The sequence below is a fragment of the Canis aureus genome, chromosome 17 (genome assembly GCF_053574225.1).
Source record: "Canis aureus isolate CA01 chromosome 17, VMU_Caureus_v.1.0, whole genome shotgun sequence".
Taxonomy (NCBI): Eukaryota; Metazoa; Chordata; class Mammalia; order Carnivora; family Canidae; genus Canis; species Canis aureus.
Window position 1 is genome coordinate 40465331 of NC_135627.1, and position 13190 is coordinate 40478520.

General features: G+C 34.4%; 1 long non-coding RNA gene across 2 annotated transcripts in view; it reads right to left on the reverse strand.

Annotated features, from left to right (window-relative positions):
- Positions 1 to 2925: 2925 nt before the first annotated feature.
- Positions 2926 to 13190, reverse strand: part of LOC144287538 (uncharacterized) — a 140672-nt gene continuing 130407 nt past the window's right edge. The window contains exon 5 of one of the 2 annotated variants that reach the window (XR_013355322.1): positions 2926 to 3289. This is a non-coding gene — a long non-coding RNA (uncharacterized LOC144287538). The remainder of the gene's footprint in view (positions 3290 to 13190) is intronic. The other variant, XR_013355321.1, reaches the window with a different exon arrangement.

A 13190-nucleotide genomic window follows, 5' to 3' on the forward strand; every position in this document is an offset into this window, starting at 1 on the left:
AAATGCTGCCTTTGGTCATTGTTCTTTTTCTTCTTTAGAAAGTGACCTTTGTGAATAATTGCATGCCCTAGATGTGTCAAAATGAAGAGAAAGCAGCATTCCTAACTATGAACATTTTATAAACTATTTGTCTCTGCTGTCTTGAGTAGCTTTATGAAAATGAAATATTTCAAAATTGTATTGCAGAATCAAAGACATTTTAATAGTCTTATGTATAAAATGAATTTAGCATAGAATTATAGGATTTATTGATATTCTTCATTTTCCCACCAACATAAATTTATTAAAATTGACATATTATATTCCTAAGAAAAATTATAAAACCTTTATTTGGGGCTTTAAATATATATAAATGTGATGAATACTATAATGTAAAGATGTTTTAAAATATATTCATTTTATCCTGTTTTCAATGAATGGGAAAAATTTAAACATCTTCTTATTTAAAAAGATGGATTAATGGTGTATCAAAGTGCTTTTATTTATTTTTTTTTCAAAGTGCTTTTAAAATATCTCTATCACCTTTGACTTGGAGTGATGCTTAAGTCAGTGTAGATATGTAAGAATTATTAAATGTAGTATGTACACATACTTATTTGCATATTGGTACTTCTTATTAAAATTAACTAAGTTTTATTTTACTACCTGCTCTTAGAAGTATAATCCATTTTTCAACTTTAATCTCTTAAGATATTTAAAATATTTTCCTTGATAAGCATGATCAAGAATATAAAAAGTAAATACATACACAAAATATACATATTTAAGTCCTAATATTCATGATATAAGACATAAGGGAGTTGGAAATTTAAAGAGAAAAAGCTAACCATGTAGTAGGAGAATGAGTGGAGATAATCAGAGTTTAGCTCTAGAATTTGAAGTTGGGGTACCAACACATTGAATGATATGAAGGAGAATATGTTTCACGGTTGCTAAGAAAATAAAATAGTAAGTTAAAGAGAAAATCCAATTTTATCAAAGGTTTTAGAAGTTTGGTTTGGGAGAGATGTGTGTGTGTGTGTGTGTGTGTGTGTGTATTTTAACATAGATTACTGTAAACCACTCTGGGTTCTTATGTGGAAGTAAGCATGATGAAAAATGTCTTTTAAAACTATAATGTGGAAGTGGCAGGAATGAAATAATGAAATGAATGAAAGATAATGAAAGGAATCTGGAACAAGTGAGCGGGATAGAAAATATTTATAGTTATTTAAGGAATTAAAGGGAGGGCCATGGGAAAAGAAATATATAGGATAGGTCCAAGAAAGATTGTGAAGGAAATACAAAAAGCAAACAAAGCAAAAAGAGATAAAAATAAAGAATATTGATTTAAAGATGATTCCAAGATTTCTAGTCTCAGACATATCAATAAAAGAAACAGGAAATCTGTAAAGAGAAAGAAATTTAAAGAAGAAAAGTTGTTTTGTTTTAATCTTGCAAGACTGAGATAAAAGTCCATTATCTAAATCATGCCACATTTCAACTGTTAGGTTTTGGTTGTGCACATAAAAGATTAAAATTGGACAAGTGGCTTTCAATATAAATGTAATAGATGGAGTCATAAACACGGGTAAATTCATTGAGGTTAGCAATATAGAAAGATAAGGATGAAGAATATAGAACTAGAGATAAGTTAACAATCGATGGATCCAATTGGAAAAAAAAAAGAGGGAAGGAAGGAAGGAAGGAAGGAAGGAAGGAAGGAAGGAAGGAAGGAAGGAAGGAAGGAAGGAAAAAGAAAGTTCGTTCCAGAGTAGGACTCAAAGAATTAGAATGGTGAAGGGATGCAGATGCTAGGAACAAAATAATTCATGCACTCTTTTAAAATTTTAAATATTAAAAAGACTCATGAGTTATACAAATCTTTTCTGCAATTTTATTATAGCCAGGAGATACTGTAGAATATGTCTTCTTTGTATATCTAATTATAATCTTAAGCAGAAGCCAAATGGATCTAGAAGTATCCCAGACTGAATCCTAAATCCAGCCCCCCAATCCACCCCGCCTTTGACACCGGCACATGCAACACATTTACTCAGCACCTAACAGTGTGGCTACTAGATATCAAGTACTCTGCAGGTACAAACCTAAAAAGGTGAACTTGGGAAATCAAGGACCCTCCTCAACTGCTTATACTATTGCAAGATACAGACAATAAGCAAGACGATAGATATGATTATTAGAGACTGGGACAACTGTAATGGAATCACAAAAATCTAAATGATAGTATAAGAACTGAACTAGGAAAACCCACTTTTAATTAGGAGGTACAAAACAGCCTCCATGAGGTGACAGTTCTGCTGAGATTTGAAGAACCCAAAAAGCCAGTCTTAGAAGAAGTGACTTTTCAGTTAGTGGGTATAAATAATGCGAATACCTAGAGGAAGAGAAAAGTTTGCACTAGGAGAACAGAAAAGAGACCATTATGTCTAGACAAGCGTAGACAAGCTTAGTGTGTAGGAGATGAAATTGTTTGCAGAGATGGGAAACAGTTGTACTATATGTGACAGTATGACTGTGATTAAACATTGCATTTTCATATCCCAGCAGTGGAAATACATTGGATAGTTAAAATTTTTAAAAAAGAGGACATTATTCTTTAAAAAACATTGCTCTGACTGAAGTGTAGAGCATTAATCGAACATTACAGGCATGGAAGCAAAAGATCCCTTAACAGTGGCTTATGAGAGCTTTTAGGGTTGCTCAGGCTACGATGGTATCAGGGGACATTCACGATGTATCCTTAAGGTTGAATGGACACCAGAGGTGGGAAACGACAGAAAACTAGCTATGAGAATAAGTGTTGTTTATTAGTGTATCTATCGGCATTTAGATACACATACATTCATACACATCTTTTATATATTTTGTGATTTAGGACTCCAAAGAAGCCCATATTCCAGCTGATTTGTTTTATTAAGTAAACATTCATATTTATTAGAGACTTGTGATCTTTCTTACCATCCTGTAAAATGGTCTAACCAAATGAGGTTCTTTTATTCCTGTGAGATTGATTTCTGAGCAATTTCCCTTTGTGGAAGTAGAGCTAAAAACAAAACAAAACAAAACAAAACAAAAAAACCTCATATTCTAGAGGATAGTCTCCTAATCTGTCTTGGTGTTGTTTTACCTAAGTCTTTGAATTTCCTAGACGGAAGAATGCAGGGAGGGATAGATGAATGCTGTCAGTTTAACACTCCATTATCTTGAGGGGGCAAGAGTCCTTGTCAGTGACACACACGCAGAAACGCATGCCTCCTTTGTGTGGATTTGTGCTTATCCGGAGGACCTAGAAGTGAGGGCAGAGATGTGTTAAGGTTATAAATGGCTCTTAATACGCTTGTATTTCCTTAATCAGAAGGAGTTGAGATTTACTTTGTGAATAATTGGTTTATGTGGCTGTTGTTATTGCCGTGTGTCCCTTATCTTTGATTGCCATTCACATTCCAGGAGGAAAATTCTTTGAAACAAACATGCAGTCATCACCGCTTATCCTCACGTCTGAGACCCATAGTAGGTACACAAACCTATTTTAGTGAATAAATGACTGGAAGACGTTTAATCATCTGATGCAAAATTTCTGATGTATCATTAAGGGGAAAACTAGGCTTGAACTCTCATAGAATGTCAATTTGATTTAAATTATGCATAAAAAGTAAAGCACATCCTCAAAAGTATTAATTAAAAATGTAATTACAAAGACCATACTAAACACAATTATAAATCATTTTTACGTCACCCTTCATTTTGTATTTTATGTTTCTCCTCCTTACCTCAAATGTATGTCAGTGAACATCTACTCCAACTCTCAACGTTCAGCACTACAACCCCCTCCTGCTGGGGAAAAAAATCTTCCTAGAAACCAAACTGTGAATGATTCTGAAGATTTTAGAGGCTCATGCCAAAAACTGATCATTTAGATCAAAAGAGAAAAGGCAGCCAAGTAGTAAAATTTTCTTGAGTTATCAGAGAATGCTAACAAAAGGTCACTCAGTCTAATTCAACTATGATCTATATAATCTAATTATGCTCATTTCTAAAGTAAATGTGTTATTTGCACTGCATTGGTATGCAGATTACAGAGTGTTATTATAGGATTATAAATGGAATGCTGGTTTGCACTTTGTATGAAAAAGACCTGTAAATACTATTTAGCTTCACTTTTATGCGGCTAGGATTTAGTGCACACTAAAAGGCTTAGCCAGTGCAATATTAGAAGTGAAGTCAGCTAACTGAACACCAACGCTAAATAAAGCCGGGTGAGTGCAGTTTCAGGCTCATCTCTTCATTTATTACATTTTCTTTCATCCATCAGAAATATGAAGTTAATAAATTCCATGTTCCATCCCTCTGAAAATTAAAAGCAACTTTTGTTTTGACCATTAGCATAAGAATTCTGTTATGGGAATCTTGAATTACTAAGAGCTTTTTTTTTTTTTTTTTGCATATATGGCATATATACTTTCATGGTGTATTTATACATGAAGCTGAGAGTCAAATGCCTTTGCTTATATTCTTTAAGGAATTGCTTAAAACACAGTTTGGGGACTCTGGCAGGTTTAATAATATTTGTCTCTGCAGTTAGGACGATTGCGGTTTAGCAGCTGCATTAGCAATGATGCTTTAAAATGATTTTCAAGTAATTCATTACTTCCCTTTCTCATGCATTAAATTTAATATAGCTTGCAGGTTCTAATTCATCTTCATGCATACTAATAAATTGTGCCCTACAAATAAATTCTGCATTAGTTTTAAAGCAATTTCACTTCATCTATATATCAAACATGAAGTTGCTGGTTGGTTTGTAGCTAGCTGTGAATAGGTCCAGAATCTTATCTATGTAGTTACATGATCAATGACTATAATAACCCATCTTTGTAAAGATGACATATTCCTTGTAATATTTTTTTAAAAGCAAGACAATATATATATTTTTTAGTTTCTAAGGTGGTAAAAACTCTTGAGGACACCACTCTAGAATATGAATGAACCCAATGAAAGCATCTTAAAATTCATATGCCATACCACAATGATTCTCTCCTTTTATATCTTGGCTTTATAACTAGAACTGCAGAGGAAAGAAAATCTTCTGTCCTCTCCCCTCTTGGATCCTTCTATCAAATTGGTTTAGTGCTGGCAGTCTTTGCTGCCGCTGAGTGACAGTTTCCTAAGCAGTTTTCACAGCTCAAAAAAGGAAGGACTCGGACTGTGGCACTGATGTGGACGGGGGAGGGCTAGGGAGCTTAGGTGCCGATGGTACTATAATCTGCTCATATAGTGCTTTACTGTATTAGAAGCACTTTCATGTAGATCTTCCCATTTAAATCTTAGAACGTTTTTTTTTTTATTTTTTTTTAAAGATTTTATTTATTTATTCATGAGAGACACACAGAGAGAGAGAGAGAGAGGCAGAGACACAGGCAGAGGAAGAAGCAGGCTCCATGCAGGGAGCTGGATGTGGGACTCGATCCCAGGTCTCCAGGATCAGGCCCTGGGCAGAAGGTGGCACTAAACTGCTGAGCTACCAGGGCTGCAGAGAACTCTATTTTTTATTGAGATATAATTGACATATTAACATTGTATGAACTTAAGGTGCACAACCTGTTGATTTGATACACTATCTGCTGGGATAGGATTGCTCTGCCATATCTGCTGACACCACCTTCACATCGCAAAATTATCATTTCTTCTCTGTGGTGAGAACATTTAAGATCTACTGTCTTAACAATAAAATACTGTTTAATTATAATCACATTAGATTCACAGGACTTATACATCTTCTAACTCCAAGTTTGCTCTCTTTGACCAACATCTCCTCCATTCTTTCACTCTCCAGCGCCTGGTAATCACCCTTCTGCTGTTTCTCTGGGTTTGGCTTTTTTGGGTTCCACAGGTAAGTGAAATCATACAGTGTCTGCCTTGGACTGTCTGACTTACCTCACGTCAAAAGATGCCCCCAAAGTCCATCCATGTCGTCATAAATGGCAGGATTTCCTTCTTTTTCATGGATAAATAACATTTCATTATAATATATTTATATATATATGCATATATATATTTCAATGTCACATGATTTCAGTGTTGGAAACTACAACTCTATTTGAGTTGTCTAGTTAAAAACAATTCTTTTCTCACTATATTACATTTCATCCTTCACATCTCTGTTTATCCCATGTGGCATGACCCTTAATTAATTAATTAATATACTTGACAAGGAGAGAGAGCACAAGCAGGGGAAGCCGCAGGCAGAGGGAGAGGGAGAAGCAGGCTCCCCACTGAGCAGGGAGCCCGGTGTGAGGCTCAATCCCAGGGCCCTGGGATCATGACCTGAGCTAAAGGCAGATGCTTAACCAACTGAGACATCCAGGCACCGTACACATAACAGATTTTTTATTCTATTCCCTAGCGAGATTTCCAGAAGAAAGCTTTGAGTCAGTTGTTTTAACTGCAACTTTGGGAGAGGCTCCCTTAGACCTTTGATCAATGTATGACCCCATAGATCAGCAGCATTGTCATCACCTAGGAGCTTGTTAGAAATGCAGAACACAGGGTTCCCCTCAGATCCACCAAATCCAGTTCTCCATTTTAGCAAGACCCCACGTGATACATAAAAAGCTTAAAGTTTGGGAAATGCTGTTTTTGAGGGAAACAAAATGAGCTATGGAAAAAAGATCTTTTGAGTAAGATAGGAAAAATCTTTCAGGTAGTACTGAAGTGAAAGGATATATATGATTTCCCCCTCATGTGGCAATGCTGAAGTTCTATAATATTTATAATACTTCTTCCACCCACTCTTTTTTAGCAGTATTTTTGTTGTAGATATCAGCCAAATACATGAGTGATGTGGGAAACTCTGTGTCTAAAGATTTTCTGAATTGTGAGAAAGAGACTAGGAAATAAAAATTTAAAGATACTCTGTGAAATCAGTGTAATTCAGATTGCTTCAGTAATTTTAAGATTATAATTTCAGCAAATATATAATGGAATTAAACATTCTCCTTAGTCTATTTCTTGGCTCTTATACAAGGAAATGACCAATTCTATGTATAATTTCAACATTTCTTTTTTTTTTTCTTTTTAAAGATTTTGTTTATTTATTCATGAGAAACAGAGAGAGAGAGAGAGGCAGAGACACAGGCAGAGGGAGAAGCAGGCTCCATGCAGGGAGCCCGATGTGGAACTCCATCCTGTGAACTCCGGGATCATGACCTGAGCCAAAGGCAGATGCTCAATCGCTGAGCCACCCAGGCATCCCAATTTCAACATTTCTTAATGTGTTAAACCAAATGGAATTATTTCATAATTGATGTATAGTCATTTTGAGGTAGCCCTCTTGTAGTGCTTATAAATACACCAACCAATAATTTTCCATTGTTGCTGAAGGTAAGTACCAGGAACTTTATTGTCCTTAGTGTTACTCCTAGTCTCTAATTGAAGTCCAGATTTTGTAGATCCAATCATTGGTAAACCTTACAAAATTATAACTGATCAGGCTTCTCACAAAGATGTGATAGGAAATGTGCCACTAGACTGTGGACATAGAACACGTTGTGTCTGCTCATGTAATTGACGAGGGGGCTTACTTTCCTAGTAGAATCAAGATTACGGGCACGTGAAATCCTTCAGATAGTTCTAAGGAAGAGCTATTTTATTTGCAATTAGATCAATAAAAAATCAGACTAAAATATAGACAGAGAGAAAGAAAGAAAGATAGAAACTATCCTGTGTTTGTTCTTGTCTATTATATTGTATCAGCAATAAACTTTTGGATTCTGGCCTACTGATCCATTTATTTATTTATTTATTTATTTATTTATTTATTTATTTATTATTTATTTAATAACTGCCAGTGTGGCCTAAATTCAGGTCCGAATCTTGCCTTTTTTTACTGACTTCTAGAATATTTATATAATCACTCTAAATGAAATCTTCTTACCTATATGACAGGATTCTGATTAAACTTGATACATATATATCTAGAAATTCTCTTGTTTTGGGAACAACAGATGATGGGATAACTATTGGTAATAATAAGTATAAATCATCAATAATTCAAGTAAGAGATACCTTTTCAGAGGCTCACCTATTCTGTTCAGTGAAAATGCTGTCTAAACTTTTGTATTCCCCCAATACAATAAACCAAATTAAGAAGCACAACTTTTTTTTTCCCCCGTGGAAAACACCTTGTTTGCAGAGAAGTACATCTTATTGTATGCTTTGGGCAGGACAATATTTTTTTGGCATGAAATTGAAAACTTGGAGGAAAACTTGTTATATCTGGAGTTACCAAATTTGAATATTCCAAAGATAACCAGTTCATATGACCATTTCACAGATGCAGAAACATACATTTCAGTTAAAACAAATTTGTAGCAGTGTAGAAGTTGGAATTCTTATTATCTACCCCAAAGCAGTGAAGTAGTGCTTCTCAAAGTTGAACGTTACATATGGACTCCAGGAAGATCTTCGTACAATGCTGAGCAGAGTTCAAGCAAGTTCCCAGGAAATAACCAATGTAGCTTGTGAGTAGTTTGAAAAGCCAGGCTCCACAGCGCATGCTCAATTTTTCAAATAATGAGACGAAGTGATAGAGTATACTATCCTTGCTATCCTGCCTTTTAAATCTTTATAGTCATTCCTGGTGACACTTATCATATTTTGTGATTATTATCATCAGTTAGCTGCATTTTTTCCTGTGCCCTTTTCAACCTTTACCACCATAAATCGTGTGGAACAGGATCTACGTTTTCCCTTTCTTTATTGTTTACCTTGCCTGCCTCCTACCTTTGAAGACTCAGGCACCACAGTTAAAACTCTCAGGCTTCTGCACAGATTGTTTCTCTTTAAGGCAAATCCAGTATTAAGGCTCCACATAAAGGCAATTTTGCTGCCTTGCTCATCCAAATATTATAACCTGGCCTGATTAGTAAGCTATTATTATCATTCTTTTACTTATTACTAACATTTTTTTTCTACCTGACATCATCCATTCTTCACTGGCATTAAGTGTGCTCTGTCTTTGATAGGTTGAATTTTATCTCAAAAAAATGTATATTGAAGTCCTAACCTGCAATAAATCAGAATGTGACCTTATTTGGAAAAAGATAGATGTAATTCCTTAAGGTAATGCTATATTTGAGTAGGGTGAACCCTTAATACAATATGACTGGTATCTCATTACACGAAGACTATGTGAAGACAGACAGACAAAGGGAGTACCTTGTGACAAGGAAGCCAGAAGGTGGGGTTGTGTAGTTAATAAGCCAAAGAACGCTGAAGATGAACCTAGGAAGAGGTAAAGACCTGCATGCAAGGAAATAATGTCACATCTGTCCATATCTAGTAAACATTAAAGAACTCAGATTGATATAGGAATATAGATTTTTGTTCTTTAGTACAAACTGCTATGTGGGTTTATCTATTTGGAAGCAATAGGCATTAAATCAAAAGAGCTAAGGTTTCTTTGTTATGTTCTGCTAGGAAGGCTCCCTTCCCCCTTTTTAAATGGGTAAGTGTATTTTTCTTAATTGTGGAAGAAATCGAAAGCAGATAATTAGAAAAACATTAGGCAAAGTGGAAAGATATTATTTTAAAAAGTTAAAGACATGGCTAATAAATTTAGAAGGTACTGTTGTGACCAATTAAAAATTTCAAAGGGGGGACACCTGGGTGGCTCAGCGGTTGAGCACCTGCCTTTGGCTCAGCGCATGATCCCGGATTCCTGGGTTCGAGTCCCACATCAGGCTCCTTGCGTGGAATCTGCTTCTCTCTCTGCCTGTGTCTCTGCTCTCTCTGTGTGTGTCTCTCGTGAATAAATAAATAAAATCTTAAAAAATTCAAAGGGGAAAGGGAAAGCTTTATCAACAAATGATGAACCCCTAGCTTCCAAGTTTCTTTTATTAAGGAAAAATGACTCTAGGTTTGCTTAGATGGCTCAGTCCGTAGAACATGTGACTCTCGGTCTCGAGGTTGTAAGTTCAAGTGTAGAGATTACTTAAAAACAAGATTTTATTTATTTATCTTTATTTATTTATTTTTATTTTTTAATAATTTATTTCTTTATTCATAGAGACACAGCTAGAGAGAGAAAGGCAGAGACACAGGCAGAGGGAGAAGCAGGCTCCATGCAGGGAGCCCGACGTGGGACTCGATCCACGGTCTCCAGGATCACCCCAGGCTGCAGGCTGCGCTAAACCACTGCGCCACCGGGGCTGCCCAAAAACAAGACTTTAGAAAAGCAGAACAAAACAAAACCAAAAAAATGACCACTGTCCTATCTAAACAGGTATTTTAACAAAAAGCAAGTGATTGCTTTAAATCTCTGGAAGAAATGAAGTCATTTACATTACCCTTGTCAATACATTAATATCCTAAATGTCAAGTTGTACAAAGGGCAGAACATAATCTATCAGCTCATGAGATACTCCGAAAGTTCTGCCTATTATGAAGTCGAATATGTTTGTCATTGTGACTACAGCTGTTTTATTTCTTCTTAAAATATAAAGTGTATAGTGAAAGGTTCCTTGCTCTATTTACTTGCAATATGGGTGGTAACAGTGAATCTGCATCTAAATAGTTGTCTCTGTTAAAACCAACCCAGAGATGTATCTCTGTAGAGCCTGGAACTTCATATGAGGCTTAGAAGTATATATGGGACAAATGTAATTTTAAAATAATTTGTAAGCTACATATTTACCATACCTATACTACAATAGAGATAATTTCTTTGCCTTTTGCTTCTTTTAACCAACTTCCATTTAGTGGAAAGCTTAGAATGAAAATAATTTGTAATTTTTATAGAGATTTTTAATTATAAATTTCTGTGCTTTAAAAGTATTTTTTGTAATACATATAATAAAACTGAAGAATTGTGAAAGATTAATAACCAATGGAAAACTAGTATGTATAAAACCTTCATATACATTTTTCATTGTTAGTATTATTTAGTATTATATGGCATATTGTCTATAAAAATATTAAGGTAGCTACTCATATATTTTTTTCTGATCACTTAACTGTGACTGATAAACTTTGGAAACCCAAGGATAAAATTATTTTGCAATAGAGTGATTGAAGAATATTTTCTGTCTAATAAAATTGCAAATCTTTTCTCATACTTTGTTTTACAAAAAAAAAATTGGAAATTTATATATATGTGTAACTTTATAGAGAGAAATTAACTGTGTATTTGAATAGTTGTATATGAATCTGATATAGTATTAAATTTCCAAAAGCAAATATATGTTTTATACTTATTCACTTTAGAAAAATATTACATTCATATATGATATGTAATAACTGCTCATAAAATGCTTTACTATGCTTACTGTGGTGACTATTTCATGATGTATACAAATGTCAAACCTCTAGTTACACACCTGACACTGCATAATGTTGTATGTCAATAATAACCTCAGGAAAAAAAATAATAAAATTGGTAGCCTGGACTACTGAATTTGAAAGTTTAAACTTAACAATAATTTTGAAGGCAAAGAAGTAAATAATTTTTAAAAATTAACTTGGAATTAACTTATTTCAAATACAATATGTTAAGTATCATAAACCTCTCAATAAAGAATGTACAGTTAAAAACTGTTTATACACAATAAATTACATATTTTCTGTTCTTAAAAACAAAGCAAAATACATATTTATGGTAAGAAGAACATTTATAAGTCCAGAAAATGAAATTACATTTTAAAATATGCTTAAACTCTGGAAATATTCTTATTACCTGTCTAAAAAAGAATATTACTTTGAAAGGTTGTCTCAAGATTGAATTATCCACTTTGCAGTTTGCAAGGTTTATAGTGCTTATGCCAGCATTCTTTTCTTTAAATTCCATCGAGCAAAGGATCAAGTTCAACAGGGGCAGGAAGTGCTTGGGACAATCAGATCATGTCTGATTAACATGCTGGTGGATGTCACTGGTAACACTGTCTCTACTGACTTTCATAATGCTAATATGAAGTTTTTCTAATTGAATCATGATGTTAAAATGCCACTTTCAGTTCAATACAGAGACTGTTCTTTAAGTTTTTAGTATACTGAAGAATTCATGCTCTTGGTCTATTTGTTTCAAGAGTAATGCATATGATTCATTGATAGTTAATCTGGAGGCAACGATAATGCTGAAAAGAATACTAGATAGTGCATTAAGATCTACCTGAGGGGCACCTGGGTGGCTCAGTGGTTGAGCATCTGCCTTTGGCACAGGTCATGATTCCAGGGTCCTGGGATTGAGTCCCACACTGTGCTACCTGAGGGGACCCTGTTTCTCCCTCTGCCTATGTCTATGCCTCTCTCTTCTGCGTCTCTCAAAAATAAATAAATAAATAAATAAATAAATAAATAAATAAATAAATACAAGGAAATAAACAAACAAACTATGTGAGAACTAGTAGCTGGGCAAATCACTCCACAAGGAGTCATTTGGTTTCTTAAAATAGTTGCTGCAGAGTTTGTGGATCAGAGTTCCATTCTCATCTATGGTTTGCCCACGGTCTAGGTGTATATTCAGTATTTCCCCTGGTCCCAAAGAACAGGTGCAATTATTTTTTTAATATCCTGGAGCTGTAAATTTTCCCATTTAGTTCACATAATAGTTCACATAAATATATTTGTAGTTTGCTCTCAGGCTTGAATAACATTTTTTCTCAGTCTAGATTTCTGTCTTGGTAGATTTCTTCTCCACAGAAATTTGATAATATCTCAATGTCTTCAAATGGCACATTTCTCATAGGCTAAGATTAGATAGTTTAACAAATGTTATCTTTTATTTCTAGAATATGCATTCTGCCTCTTTCTTGGACTAGCTGTCATTATTTAGATTTCAGTAGATTTGTTGCCTAGTGAAAAATGTTTGAGTATCCTAATAAAAATGGTTGCTACTTGATTATTTTCCATTTCTGTTTACATATTATATTTTTAATAATATTTATCACAACTTAAAACAATTTTTGTTCATTTTTTTCTCACTCCCCCTCTATAGTGTAAACTCTGTGAGTTCAGGTACTGTTTGCTTACTGATATTGGGTTTTCTGGGCTGACAGCAGCAATCAGAATTTTTTTGTAATTATAACTGTTTCACTTCTCTACTCTTCTTATTCCTTGGGAGCATGTGGTCTATGTAACTTTTCAAGAATAAGCTCAGCAAATCAAATAATTTGTAAATTAAGAGAATTTATATG